This window comes from Grammomys surdaster, unplaced genomic scaffold, assembly GCF_004785775.1.
Source record: "Grammomys surdaster isolate TR1022 unplaced genomic scaffold, NIH_TR_1.0 226, whole genome shotgun sequence".
Lineage (NCBI taxonomy): Eukaryota > Metazoa > Chordata > Mammalia > Rodentia > Muridae > Grammomys > Grammomys surdaster.
The window spans coordinates 311,615-326,477 of NW_021604671.1; the positions used below are offsets into that span (position 1 = coordinate 311,615).

At 42.8% G+C, this 14,863-nt stretch overlaps 1 protein-coding gene across 3 annotated transcripts in view; it reads right to left on the reverse strand.

The window, feature by feature from the left end:
* Nucleotides 1-1,126, reverse strand: part of Pcmtd1 (protein-L-isoaspartate (D-aspartate) O-methyltransferase domain containing 1) — a 64,837-nt gene extending 63,711 nt beyond the window's left edge. Inside the window, exon 1 of one of the 3 annotated variants that reach the window (XM_028773400.1) lies at nt 1,027-1,126. The gene's annotated coding sequence lies outside the window, so the exon portion shown is untranslated. The remainder of the gene's footprint in view (nt 1-1,026) is intronic. The other 2 variants (XM_028773402.1, XM_028773399.1) reach the window with 2 other exon arrangements.
* Nucleotides 1,127-14,863: the final 13,737 nt, after the last annotated feature.

Genomic DNA, 14,863 nt, shown 5'->3' on the forward strand with positions numbered 1-14,863 from the left:
TCCACTTTCAGACTTCTCCCTAGGGTTCACCTTGCAAAATATTTAATCCGTGGTGGTACAAATTTCTAGATGTTGACTTTCTACGAGACTTCATCAAAAGTAGCCTCCTAGAGTTTAAAGAATTAAGTGCTGCCATCTAACCATATGGCATTTAAACTCTATGAAATGGATTTTTTTTAAAAAAGTAAACTTTGTGTAATCTTTAGGCAGTCATTCCCTCTCAGGTAAACTCGAGGTCTATGTAAACACTGTTTCATATGAAAGTATCACATGTGGCCTTAGATATTGTGAAAGTCAACATATTAAGTTGCAAAATACTGGCATGTAGGCCAGACACAGCCGTTCAGTTTTGATCCCAGCACTTGGGAGATGGAAGCAGAAGCAAAGAGTTCAAGGTCAGCTTCCGCTGCACAGGACTTTTCTAGCTCAGCTTGAGCTATAGGACAAGGTCGCAAATCACAAAGACACAGTAAGCTTTTAATGGACTTGCTACTGAAAGTGTGAAGCCCATGCTAAATAGTAACATTTAGCAATAAAGTATGTTACAAAGAAGAGTGGAGAGTTCCGTATATTACTGGCCCAAAAATCTACATTCTATATAGGACTTTAATTTTCCTCTATAAACACACTCCTCACATGCATCTACAATATCCTGAAAGGCTGACACATACACTTGGAATCGGGTTACCCTGAGTAGCAGGAGGGTAAATATTGGGGTTGGGGACCAGGACTCAGAGGGAGGGCAGGAGTCTTGTGTCTTCATTGTTTGGCAGGTTTGGGTTTTTGTTTTTGTTTCTTTCTAACAGAGCTCCATTTCTAAGAGCATCCCTCTTCATCCTCCTCTGTGCCCAAATTCTCCAGATTTGTAAACGCATAGCTGTGGTTTCAAGATTTTAAAACAACACGCATAAAAGCAATAAGCTGTAAAACACCTCGGCTTTGCAAACCAGCTCGCCCTGCTTCTCCCCACCGGTTCTCCCAGCTGGCATCTAAAATGCCAAAGCAGCGGACGCGCACCGCACTTACCGAAGACGCAGGAGAAGCTCACACAGCAGCAGCGCCTGCTCCGTCCCCGGAGCCGCGTCCCAGCCCCCCGCGTCACGAGCCTGCGTAGGCGGGAGTCCTCCAGGCCAAAGCAGCCGCAAGGCCGGCGGCGGGCGGAGCGCCGCAGAGACAGCCGACTGGCCCGGCACGGCGTCCGCCAGCGCCGGCGCGGGAAGGCGTGGCCCGACCCGCAACCCGCGACCCAGGCAGCTAGACGGCCTTAATCACCACCGCCTCCAGGGAGCTGCGCATGCGCGGGGCGCCCTAGTTGAAAGATGCCAGTCAACCGGACCTGGGAACACCCTCCATCCTGAGCCGGGTTGGACTCCGCCCTCTCGCTGATCGCCCCGCCCCTTAGCCAAACAACGCGAGGCTTGCCCAAGCGGCTGGCTGATGCCGCGAGAGCTGCGGCTACTGGCGTTCTGCCACTCTCCTGTTTCTGTGTTACGTAGCTCGGGACTGCCGGGGCTGGTTACGAAGTCCGTCATCCGCTCCGCGACGTGCCGATTACGGGGCCACCTCAACTCCAGCCTCTCCGTGGGGTCTCTGTAGTGGGTGATGGGCAGATGCCTGCGGGCCCGGCGCGCTCCCCATAACTGGCGGCGGTGGGTGCGTTGCCCTTGTGCAGGCGCTGCTGTCGCCCCGTCGGTCCACACCGAAGCCTCTGGGAACGAGTGCTTGTTGAGAGACCGCTAGAAGCAGGGGAAGCACCTACACCTATGGCCCTCCGCAGTAAACACATGTGTTCCTCCTTTGGGACTGTATTATTGTTTGTTTCCAGCACATTATAAAGGCACTTTCTCCCAAATGCTGTAATTTGTCACCAAATGCACGTGCTAGGTGTGGTGGCACCAGCTAGTAACCCCAGCACTTGGGATGCACAAGGTCTGTCTGAACTACATACATCTGTCAGATCCTTATCAGAAAAAAAAAAAAAGGTCTTGAGGCCTAGGTTGCTGCAGCCTAAAGTAACATTGTGTAAAGTGTTTAAGAACAGGATAAGGAAATCAGAGTTTCCAAACAAAATGATCGCTTGCAAACTAGCAAAGTTAACTTCCGCGGTGTTCTGATTTCAACTCAACAGCTTGTCTTTATGTTTCAAGTACAATGTTATGTTTGGTGGCATTTTAGCTCTGAACTGTGGAAAGTCTTACTGCCCCTTAGACTGAGGCTGTGGGTCAGATTCCTTAGTCCCATCGTTGTATCTCTCGCCTAGAACCAAAGCACTCCTGGCCGTTATGGAATCACATAAGTCTTTCAAGATTAGTTTTCTGATACTCCAGGAAGAAATATTAGCAGTTGAAAATACTTTATCAAATGGGTGTAATGGCTCGTGCTAGTAATCCCAGAAGCTCCGCAGGTGAAAGCAGTAGTCCACAATCATCTGCAAATACATACTTCATTTGAGGTCAGCCTGGGCTATATGAGGCTGTCTTTAAAAAAAAAAATCTTAACTATAAACATAATAAATCACATAATAATATAAATTAGGAACATTTGGGAGTTCTAATAGTATCCAGGCTGGCCTCAAACGTGAAATCCTCTTAAGTCTCAGCCTTCTGAGAAATCACAGATGTTGTTCCACTCTATCTGTTTTAAAATAGCAATGAAACTAGAAAACATTTTGGTTTTTCTTGTTTTTCTATCTTTCAGTCCCTATGAGCATTTTTTTTCTATTGGTTTAGAGTTGGACACTGCTTTTTCCTTTTTCTTCTCTCCACCTTCAAGGGCTGGGATTATAGGTATGCACCAATGACCATGTTTAATAAGAGAGATAAGTACTTTGTTTATAAAACAGGACCAGGGATTACTCTTTTAGAGCAGTTGAACTGCAAAGAATCATGCAGTAACTTCCTGTGTATACACCTGGTACCTGCCACCTACCCATGTTTCTAATTGTGTCCCACATTGTGCTTTTTGCACCTGTCATTTCTTTCTTTCTTTTATTTTTTGGGTTTTTTTTTGTTTGTTTGTTTGTTTGTTTGTTTGTTTGTTTTTGAGACAGGGTTTCTCTGTTTAGCCCTGGCTGTCCTGGAACTCACTCAGTAGGCCAGGCTGGCCTCAAACTCAAATCTGCCTGCCTCTGCCTCCCAAGTGCTGGGATTAAAGGTGTCCGCCACCACCGCCCGGCTCACCTGTCATTTCTTATGATATGTATCCTCCCACAACTCTGTAATCTGGGAAGGTCCGATACTGAGTACCAAACTACTTCCAAATCTTGATACACTATTGATACTTGTCTTTGTTATAAAGATTTTAGACTTTATATAGCCTACAGGCAATTTGTTCTGGGCATTCTCCATCCACGTATTGACAACAAATTTAACATGTAAAGATTTCGCTTTGTGACAGGGTCTTTATGTAGACCTGGCTGCCCTGGAACTTGCTGTGTATTCCAGGCTGGCCAGAAATTCATAGAGATCTGCCTGCCTCTGCCTCCTCTGTGTTGCAATTAAACTCATGCACGACCACATCCTCTGGTTTCCAACTTTTTATATTCAGTGAAATTTAGAGACTACATATACAATTAAAATACAACTATGTTTTTGTTTAGCCAAAGTTAGTTGATCCTATTCTATGACTAATTCAGAAATCTCTGTCCTGTTTAACATATTCTTTAACACATTAAAGAAACCCCAGAGAAGGCACCAAAATTCATAGATGTCATATTAATGAATGAAAACACTGGCTTTCTATTATGTTAATCTGGCCAAGAGAAAGCACAAACTTGAATTCTCCACTTCTTTTCCTGTGTCTTCTGAATGCCTAGGGTCTGTAGTTATTGTTCTGTCTGTAATATATCTGGTGTGTGTGTGTGTGATTTGTCTGTCCCTTTTTTAAAAAAAAAATATTTATTTATTTTATGTATATGAGTACACTGTAGCTATCTTCTAACACACCAGAAGAGGGCATCGGATCCCATTACAGATGGTTGTGAGCCACCATGTGGTTGCTGGGAATTGAACTCAGGACCTCTGGAAGAGCAGTCAGTGCTCTTAACCACTGAGCCATCTCTCCAGCCCTTGTCTGTCTCTTATGCCTGGCTATTATACTATGCATATCTGAATCTGTGCCTGTCCCTGGTAAAGGATTTTGCTCTGTATTTACTGAAAAGCATAGAGAACATGGTATAGGAAAGAAAAACTTAAGAGTTTTACAAGAGAAGAAGTTATTTTCCTGACACAGAACAACATTCAAAACTGAAAACATGCTATCAACCTACATCTGCATGTTGCTTGCAACATTTATAAGATATTTGCAATTAAAAACAGACACAGAACTGTACAAAAGAATTGGAAACGTCTATCTTTTATAACTGTACTAATCGAAACATTATGGTACAAGACTTACAAACAGGCCAGGTGTGGAGGTACATGCCTTTGATCCCAGCACCAGGTAGGCAGAGGCAGGCCAGTCTTTGTGAGTTAGATGTCAGCCTGTGCTACATAGTGAGTTTCAGGTCAGCCAGAGTTACACCATACAATCCTATATGAAAGTAAACATGATTCACATTTATATCAGTCCTTACCTCCTACCTTCTGTGAGGCCCCTTTGAATCCAAAGCCTCTTTAATCCTTTCTTAGCCATGCTGTGACACATTTACCATGGTGTTACAGAATGTTGGAATTACAGGTTTTGGGGAAGCTAATATTAGTAATTGAAATTGTGATAAAAACACCTGTGCTTCCCAGTGGATATGGACACAAAGTGAAATCTGTATTAAGTAGTGAGTTTTTGGGAGCCGACTCCTAGCAGAAAGCAGCTATCATCTTTGCAGCCATCTCGAACCATATCCCCTGACAAGAGACTTGTTTTCAACAGCCTGCAACAGCTGAGCACACTCTGATAAACATCTTGTTTTTCTCACATATCTTGTTTTGCTGTTTAGTGCCGCTAGCAGCTAGGCGCACATGGTCTCCGCACTGCTAGCTAGGTGCGTGTGATATCCACACTGCAAGGCACATGACGTAGTGCCTTCAGCTGTGCTTGTCCATGAGGACAAGGCACGTGGTAAAGGGTATTAATACCCAGGATTTCCTTTCAATAAACGAGACTTGATCAGATTCTGTCTTGTCTCCATTCTTCGAGTCTCTCACCCCTCCATCCCTGCTCTTTCTCTTGCTAGACCCTGACCTGCGGACAGGAGCAGCAGAAAGGGCCTTTACAGTGAGGGTTGTTTTTTTTTTTTTTTTAAAGATAATAGCTGGGCACAGTGACACATACATTAATCACAGCACTTGAGAAGCAGAAGCAGGCAGACCACTTGACCTCTAGGCCAGCTTGTCTAATAAACCAGACAGAACTATGCAGTAAGTTCCTGTTTCAAATAAAATAAAATAGTTTTGGAATTTACTGTTATTGAATAAATTTTGACATTATAGAAAGTATAAATGTGTCTGTCTACTTTCTGATATAGATTATTCTCTGCTGAGCACAGTGTGGCCCTTGTGGGGACAGAGTGAGATGGTTCCTGCCCCTGGGACAGGGCTCCAGTGTGAGCCTCCATGAGTGTCAATAGCTGCTATGGGCATAAGGCTTGTTGGTGTAATAACATACATGTTTTCACATCCCTTTAGTAGAAATAATACTAATAATACTTGTCCAGGATAATCTGAGACAGAATGAGTCCAGGAGGTAAAGGTGTGGCTAATGTCTCAGCAAAATGGTAAATACTGGGACCTTCAGGACAGCCCTTGAGGCTATGGAGAGAGCTCTAAATACATGAGTTCAAAATATATATAATTTTTCAACTATGCAAAATATAAGTATGCAATGAATTATGAGAGGCTTCATGAGTCTAAAGGAACAAAGGCAGCTACCCTATGAACCAGCCTGTCAGAAAAATACAAAGGCAGGCAGATTCCTCAGTTCAAGGTCAACCTAGGACACATTTGAGGTTAGATATGATACAAAAGGTAATTTCGGAGCAGCGTCCCACCCAACTATCTTAAAGTCTGTACTTAACAAAGGCAAACAGATCTCTGAATTCTTTTGCAGTATTAAAAAAAAAATGTGTGCTTTCTGTATCTTAAGAATCAAAGGGCAGGATTCACAGAACCTGATTTCATAAGATAATATAAAAGGAAACTTCCTTTAGATTGGAATGACTGGATTGATATATAAAATAAAAGACTGGTTCTAAGTTTTGCAGGAGATGAGCTAACCAGAGGACTTTTTGGGATAGAAAGAGAAAACTTCTTGGAGAGCTGAGAATCACACAGATACAGAGAGATAGAGAGATAGAGAGACAGAGAGACAGAGACAGACAGATGGACGGACGGACAGACAGACGGACGGACAATAAGATGGGAGGTGAAGGCAGGAGGATACACAGAAGTTCTCAGGCCAGCCAACAAGTCTGAAGTACATACATGCAGACAAACAGCAGGAGACCTGGTTTTAAACAAAATAAAATGTTGAGCAGTAACACCAAAAGTTGTAGTTGTTCTGACTTCCCTATGTGTCCCCACAGTAGGCATGCATGCACCTCAGTCACAAATATATACACATGGGTGTACACACACACATACACACACACACACACACACACACATACACACACATCGAGAGAGAGAAAGAGAGAGAGAGAGATTAAAAAGAAATAAAGTAGGATGCATTTTAAAAATTATGAGCTCATTAAAATTTAATAAAGGGTTGCTCCAGCCTTCTACTATAGGACTAAGTCATTCAACAAAAATTCCACTCTCTAAACATTTGACAGCTCAGGCTTCTACACCACAGCTGTGTGTTAATGCTTTCTTCATCTCTGTAAAGCTGGCCTTAATGAAAGTCAAAAGGAATATGGAGGACAGCAACTCCAGTTGTAGGAAACAAACTCTGGTGTGGAAAAGGCAAAAGCACATTGAGTCCTTGGTCTTCACGTCTTCCCTCAGTCTTCTCACTTCCTCAAGTAAGGAAGCAAGCCTTGTCACTGAGTGCCTGCCACAGTGAGAAGCTTTAGGCACAGAAACTGTGTTGTAGATCTATCAATGGTGGTGCCTAGTTACTCTCTGCATTTGACTAGTTGTGCTTTTCTGTAATGTTCTTCATTTGCTCTCACTTAGCTATGCATATAATGATAAATTTTAGAATTCATTTAAGGAATCGTGCTAGTCTAGTAAACTGGTGAGAGCAGGATCTCCTCTTAGACGCATGACCATAATAACTATGGGTAGTTGTTTATTTTTGAGGCAGCTTCTCACTAGGGAGCCCTGACTGAACTTGGACTCACAGAGATTCACTTGCCTCTGGCTTACAATTGCTGGGATTAAAGATGTGTGCCTAGCTTTGCCTCCTCCAAGACGTGGGATCTGTATTTCTATACAAAGATGCCCATGTAATAAGTCTGTCTTCTGTCACTGCAATTACATGTTCATCTGCTCATTCATTCATACAAACAAATATTTGCATATTTTTGGTTATTTGCATATTCCAAACACAGTTTTAATGATGGGAAGAAAACAGAAACAAAACAAAACTGCCCTTGGTTTGTTTATATCTCAGTTGGAGTTTGTATACTCAATAGAAAAGAAGCAATAAATCACTTGACAAATTGATTTATGATGTATCCAGTAGGGTTAAGCATTTTGAAGATAAATAAAGCAGACTGAAAGAAGCCCTGTGTAGGAATGAGAAGTTTCCAAATGCACTGAATTGCCAAAAGGCCGTGAAGGTTGACTAATGATAACATCTGACAATAAGAATTTCAATCAAGGAACCAGAAATACAAGGGTCCCAGAGCAGGGTGGGGACAGTTGCTTGAGTAACTGTCTAGCATACACCAAGCCCTGGGTTCCATGCAAGCTCTGCATAAATTGGGTATGGTGCAATATGCCTGTAATACCCAGTATTGGTAAACTATAGGCAAAATGAATCAGTTCAAGATAATCTTCAGCTACATAGTGAGTTTGTGATCAGCCAGGCATATATGAAACCTATCTCATAAAACAAAGTAAACAAGTTGTGTATGGTGGTACATGCATTTAATTTTAGGACCTTGGAGGCAGAGACAGATAGATGAGTTCCAGGGCTATAATAATGCGAATCTGTCAAAAAATAGATGCATCAGTTATTCATTAATTTTACAATTTTACCTCTTCCTTTTAGAAAACATAATTCCCCTAAGTGTTATAAAAATAAATGTGGTACCCTTTGTTTTGTTTGTTTTAAGAGAAGGTCTTGCTGTATAACCATAGCTTTTCTAGAACTCACTAAGTAGACCCGACTGGTCTTGAAGTTACAATTGTCCCTGCCTTCCAAGTGCTGTGTTTATGGATGTGTACCACCACACCTTATTTAAAAGTTGTAACACCAGGGGCTGAATATACTGCTCAGTGGGTAAAAGCAATTGCTGCTCTTACAGAGGAGCTGAGTTTGGTTTCCAGAATCCACATATCTGCTAAAAACTGCCTATAACTCCAGCTTTAAGGGATCTTCTTGACTTCTGTGGGTACTGCACACATGGGAGAACATTTACACATTAAAAATAAAAAATAATATTTTTTTTAGTTGTAAAACATGACAACATGATATCCATGATGACAAGGCTAGAAGTGACAACTTCTGCCCACCTCCTGTGTTCCTACCTCTTCATTATATGGACAGCCTCATTCAGATCTCAAGCACCACAATTTGGCACACAAATATGAATCCCAAAGGCAAATATACAGGTCTCCTGGGGAGGGCTGATTTTTCACCATTTGGTCCAGTTACATCTATTATCTGTGATTGTCTGAATGAGAATGGCCTCCATAGTTTCATATATTTGAATGCTTGCTTCCTAATTGGTAGAACTGTTTGGTAAGGGTTAAGTGTTATGATCTAAGCAGCGGACACCATAAAGCCACACAATGCAACAGATCTCATGTGACAGGTTTATTGGGAAAAGGTGTACAGAGGCTGCCTCTGATTAAGGGTGGAGGGAAGAAAGAGCAGGGAGAGGAAGTGAAAAGAATAAACTTTTTTTTGAGACCCCCTAACATATAGAAGTTGAAGCCAAGCCATCTGTGTTCCAGGAACTTAGCTAACCACAAAAGGGAGGAACCAAGAATGCAGGTCATCTAGTCCTTAGGCTCTGGGCTCTGGGTTCCAAGGACTGGATGGCCACATGATAGATGATTAAACAAGATTAAATTCTTGAAAAAAAAATAAGTACACAGGGTGTGTTTCCCACATGATCGAATGGGCTAGGGACATTCCACTGTTTTTATGATACTGTCCACTGATGTTTTTATGATTCCCCCTCACCACCCTGGTTTGTACCCCTCTGGTTTGTGGTTTTCTCCTTTAAATACTCTTCTCCCCCTGGCCTCGAGGTCAACACTCACACTTGTGAGTCTTGACCTCAGTCAGATGATATCCCAAAATAAAGCCTTTTGCAGTTTGCAGCAAGTTTGGTCTCTTGTGAGTTTCTGGGTGGCCGTAATCTCCCATGACTTGAGTGAGGGTCTCCCCTCATGGGGGTCTTTCAGAGGGACTCTGCCTTTCATAAGGAAAGGTAGCTCATGAGTAGAGGGAGGATATATGATTTGTGACAATGGGAATGTGTCCCATCTTGGTAGCTAGTGATGACATATCCTGCTGTTGCTGGGTCCCTGTGCCAGGCAGCAGAGATGCCCAATTGCTAACATTAGGAGATGTGGCCTTGTTGGAGGAAGAATGTCACTGGGATTGGGGAGGGGAAGTGGTGGTAGGGTTCAAGGTAAAGACTTGTGCCATTCCCTGTCTGTCTGTCTGTCTGTCTGTGTTCCGGCTTTCAGCTCCAGCTCCATCACTTTGCCTGCCTGCCTGCTGCCATGCTACTCACCATGAAGGTCAATAACTCTAACCATTTGAAACTAATTAAACAAATTACTTCTTTATGTACCTTGGCATGGTGTTTATCATAGCAACAGGAAAGGAACTAAGACAGAAGTTATCCTAAGTCAGTTTTCACTGGATTTAAACAATGAGAACAAAAAGACTAGCACTAAGTTATTTCTGAATTTAAGAAAAAAAAAAAAGAAAAAGAAAAAGGAAACATGACCACTCCTAGATATGGTGGAAGAGAAGGTTTATGGTAGATTTGTGGGAAAGCCTGGCCAGAGGTAGACACATCTGTGAGAGTCCAGCACGTTTATGACCCTGAACTGTGTGGGGAGAAGGGGAGCAGAAGAGAGAGAGGGGAATCTAGCACAGCAGCTAAGAGGCCAAAGGTACAAAAGAGTAGTGGGTAACAAAGATGTCTGGATTATAGAGGATGAAAGGGCAATCAAGCCCATCGGCTAGAGAGCTCAGGGCAGTGGGTAGAATATGCCAGCCATACCTTGTAAAAAGTAGAGAGTGACTGAGGGATGCTGGGAGAACCTGGTAGCTAGATCAGCTTGATATGTTAAATAGGCACCTCAGCCAGTTGTCCCAGCTTTGAAACTTAACATCAGAGAAAAGTAGCTATGGGAAGGGCCGCTCAGCCCCTTGGGTTGGAGAACTCAGGGTAGGGAACAGAGTATGACAACTTTGTAACAGATAGCGTCTGGTGGATGCACTGAGAACTTGGTCAGCTTGAATATATTAAAATAAGTACATTAGACATTTGTTCTGGGTTTGAAACCTAACACTAGACAGCACTCTAGAAGCTGAGGCAGAAGATTGTAAATTGCAGACCAGCCTAGAATACATTATGAGTCCTTGAGTGGCCTGGAATACCACTTGAGGACCTGTCAAAGAAAGGAAAACAAGACAATCTATAATCTGGATTTGTTGTCCTTTGACGTTTATAAGGTAGGTGTGATTGCTAACAAAGATATGACTGACAGATGTTGCTGAGTGAGAAGTCTGTGAGATATCTTTCGTTTGTTACTTCAAGTACTTTATCTGCCTCCATTTTAAAGGTTCTACACCTTCTAAAAAATATTTGTGTGCAAACTGCAATCTGTGTGATGGTTAGTTATACTGACTGATGTAGCACAGAGCAAAATCATATTTCAAAAAATATCAAAACTTAGCTAGGATTATCACAAAAGAAAGCTTGGGCATAATAACTTCCTACAAGGAAAGTCACGTAAGATGGGCATAGTAGGCAGCAAAATTCTGCATCATGAGGTTAGAAGTTGACCCGACCTGCGGGTCCTAGTAATTCGTGGGGGCGAGGAGGACCACAACCTGAAAATGAAAGGGTGAGAGAGAAGAAAGGACTCAAGGAAGCAATTGTTTGTCAAGAGCTATCTATTTGAGTGCAAAGCACCTTTTTATAGTATGTTTTACAAGGGGAGGGGGTAAGAGGGGCCAGGTGGTGGGAAAATACAGAATCTACTTGGCCTGTGCCCTGGAACATTTCATGGTCTACACAGTATACTGCCTTGAGTTATGGTCTACCTGGTTTTCTCAGAAAATACGGTACACTGCCTTGAATCTATCTGCAGCGGCCAAACAGGATCTTGTGCTTGCCAAGCTGCAGGGGACATTGTGCAGGTGGGGAAAGGTAGGGGGTGAGGGTAAGGACAAGGGTCCTGGCTTCTGGTAAGAAGTGGGTGTTCCTGGCAAGGTTCACACCACGCAGGGAAAAGGATCTTCAAGAAGACAAGAATGCAACTGGACTCAGCCCCATTTTATTGTAACCAATCCTAGACTTCAAGAGTGTGTGACCCAGGTCATTTTATTTATTTATTTATTTATTTATTTATTTATTTATTTTTGGTTTTTTGGGACAGGGTTTCTTTATATAGCCCTGGCTGTCCTGGAACTCACTCTGTAGACCAGGCTGGCCTCGAATTCAGAAATCCGTCTGCCTCTGCCTCCCAAGTGCTGGGATTAAAGGCATGCACCACCACTGTCCGGCCAGATCATTTTATTTTAACTATATTTAAACACATCACAATTTTGGGGAACAAAACATTTTTTTGATTACAACTCAGTTCTGTGTACACAACAATTTAAGACATATTTACATTGAGATTCTTTATAAAGTGCATCTGGCTTCTTATACAAGAATAGATACTGTTGGGCTGGAAAGAGGACTCAGTGTTTAGGAGCACTGACTGTACTTCTAGTGGTCCTGAGTTCAATTCCCAGCAACTGTAAAGTGGCTCACAACCATCTGTAAAGGGATATGATGCTGTCTTCTGGTGTGTCTGAAGACAGTGACACTATACACACCTACATGAAATAAATTAATCTTTAAAAAAAAGAATGGGTACTGTTTACTCATGGACAGGGTCAAATATTTAGGGTCTAGAGATCTTGACTGAGGTAAACATAATGCCAGAACTGGCCTGGTGCTAACAAACTTAAGCTGTTTAAGCACAAGTGTTATAAGAATTTTTTTTTTTATTTGCCAGGAGCCAAACCCATGAAATTACCCACTGTCCAGGGCAATCCTAGTCAATTAAAGTACAAGATTAAGAAAGGACATTTGTGGTCTTGGGTTCCCAGGAACTGAAAGAACATCTAGTATTTCCCAGAAACTGGTTAGTGGGTTGGCCTTAGGCAATGAGGTTATGATAGTAGGATGGCCTTAAGCAATGATCCTTGCCTAAGTTTCCCATTTTGCTACACCTTTTTCACCTTCCCCCTGAAAATAAAATTTGAGAGCTTGATCTGAACTGTAGACTTACTTTCCTTCTTTGTGTCTCTTGTCCCTTCATTGTTTCACCCGCTCCCTAGGTCCTTGTTGAATCCCCTGTAGGACGGGAAATTGGTGCCCAAAGTGCATCATTTGTGTCGGTGGTCCGATTGAACATTGCTCTTCCATGGATGTTCCTCAACCATAGGATCACCGCTTCCCTGTGAACTCAAGAGAAGATCCGAATTGTGATCATCACAGAGTTGCCCACCTGTGAGACTGATCTGTTTAAGGTAAGATAGAGCAATGCAGTCATGGAACAAGCCTTAAGTAAGCATAATTTATTTTCAAAGGATCTCAAGGAGTCACTCAAGACACAAGGAACTCAGGTTAAGAAAAAAGATCTTAAAAAATTCTTTGATTTCATTGGTGATGTCTGTCCATGGTTCCCCCAAGAGGAGACTATTAATGAGGAAAGATAAGCTAGAGATGGAGATGGCTTTAAAAATTGTTATGGGACCTTTGGTCCTGAGAGAGTTCCTGTTAAGGCCTTTTCCTTTTGGGACCTGGTGAATGATATACTTAGGGTCTATAAACAAAGGCCAGACATTCAGGAGATAGTAAAGGAGGGAGAAAAATTCCTACAATGGCACTCCCAATCACCTTCTGTTTGTGAATCTGTTTCTATCCTCATGCCAGATTCAGAGTCCCCTGCCACCCACCCCCAGGCTGCAATGGCTGAGGCAGAGCAGTTAGCCCCCTCACTAACATCTATCCTTCCCTTGTGACCCTAAAACTCCTGGCCAAGAATAGGCCTGACAATGGTCTCTCTCCCGAAGAGGCATCGTTTCTAGAAGAGGAGGCAGCCAAATATCATAATCCTGACTGGCTGACTCTGCACTCCTTTTTTCCTCCCCAGACCATCTCCTTATGCTTCCACTCCCTCATTTTGCACCCCCATTTTCGATCTAGACATTTCAGACTCTACAGAAAAAGAAAAAGCCAAACTCCATCAAGAGGTGGCATCTCTTAACCAATTGTTACCTTAAAAAAAGGAACATTTACAATTGATAAAGGAATTTTGGGTGCTTGACCTTGAACTAACCAATCCCCCCAACCCTCAATCTTACTTCCCCCAAGACAAAAAGAAAACAGAAACCTCAGAAAACTCTACGGACTTTCCCTGTTACCAAAATTAAGGTATCTACCCCCTCTGAAGGGACAGGTAGAGAAGGCAACTTGTCTAATGATGAGGACAATAATTCTTCTGTAGACAAAGCCTCTGATAATGAAAATGAGGCTTCCTGAGATTCAGAGGGAGGAATGGAAGAGGTTAAAGATCAACAATATTACCGTCTAGTGTTTAAACATGTAAAAGACCTAAAAATGGCAGCGACAAATTATGGCCTGACAGCCCCCTTTACCATATCCTTAATTGAAAATTTGAGTGATCTGTGTCTTGTCCCCAATAATTGGTATTTTCTAGCACATACCACCCTGTTGGGAGGTGATTATATTCTTTGGAAGACCGATTTTGTTGAAAATTGCAGAGAAATAGCACTTCAAAATTCTGAAAGTAAAATCTCAAAGAAGTGGACCAAAGATAAGCTTTTGGGAGGGAGCCTTTACAATACTAATGAAAAACAGGCTCGATTCCCTCCTGGCCTTCTAGCCTAAATTCAAAATTTGGGTCCTAAGGCCTGGATATGACTCTCTCTCAAGGGGTTGGCAACCATTTCTCTAGCCAAAGTCTGCCAGGGTCCTGATGAGCCCTACAGAAGCTTCATCAGCCTCCTTACCATCCCAGCTGAGAGGCTTGTCGGCCTCAATGAAAAACACCTCGCATTTGAGAATGCAAACCCTGCCTGTCAGGCCACTGTATGGTCCCACCATAGTGGTGACAAAATTTCTTTTTTTTTTTTTCCAAGACAGGGTTTCTCTGTATAGCCCTGGCTGTCCTGGAACTCACTCTGTAGACCAGGCTGGCCTCGAACAAAGAAATCCACCTGCCTCTGCCTCCCAAGTGCTGGGATTAAAGGCGTGCGCCACCACTGCCCGGCAAAATTTCTTATTATATAAAACTGCAGGCATTGATTCAGCTCATTCAATGGGACTTGCCATTGGAGCTGCCCTTAAAGACTTTACTCAGGGCGGTCACCTAAAAACTTGCTTTAATTGCAAACAGCCAGGGCATTTCTCTAGGAAGTGCAAAGCCCCTAAGGCAAAACGTACACCCGCTGCCTCCTTGTGTCCCCGCTGCAAGCGATGGAGGCATTGGGC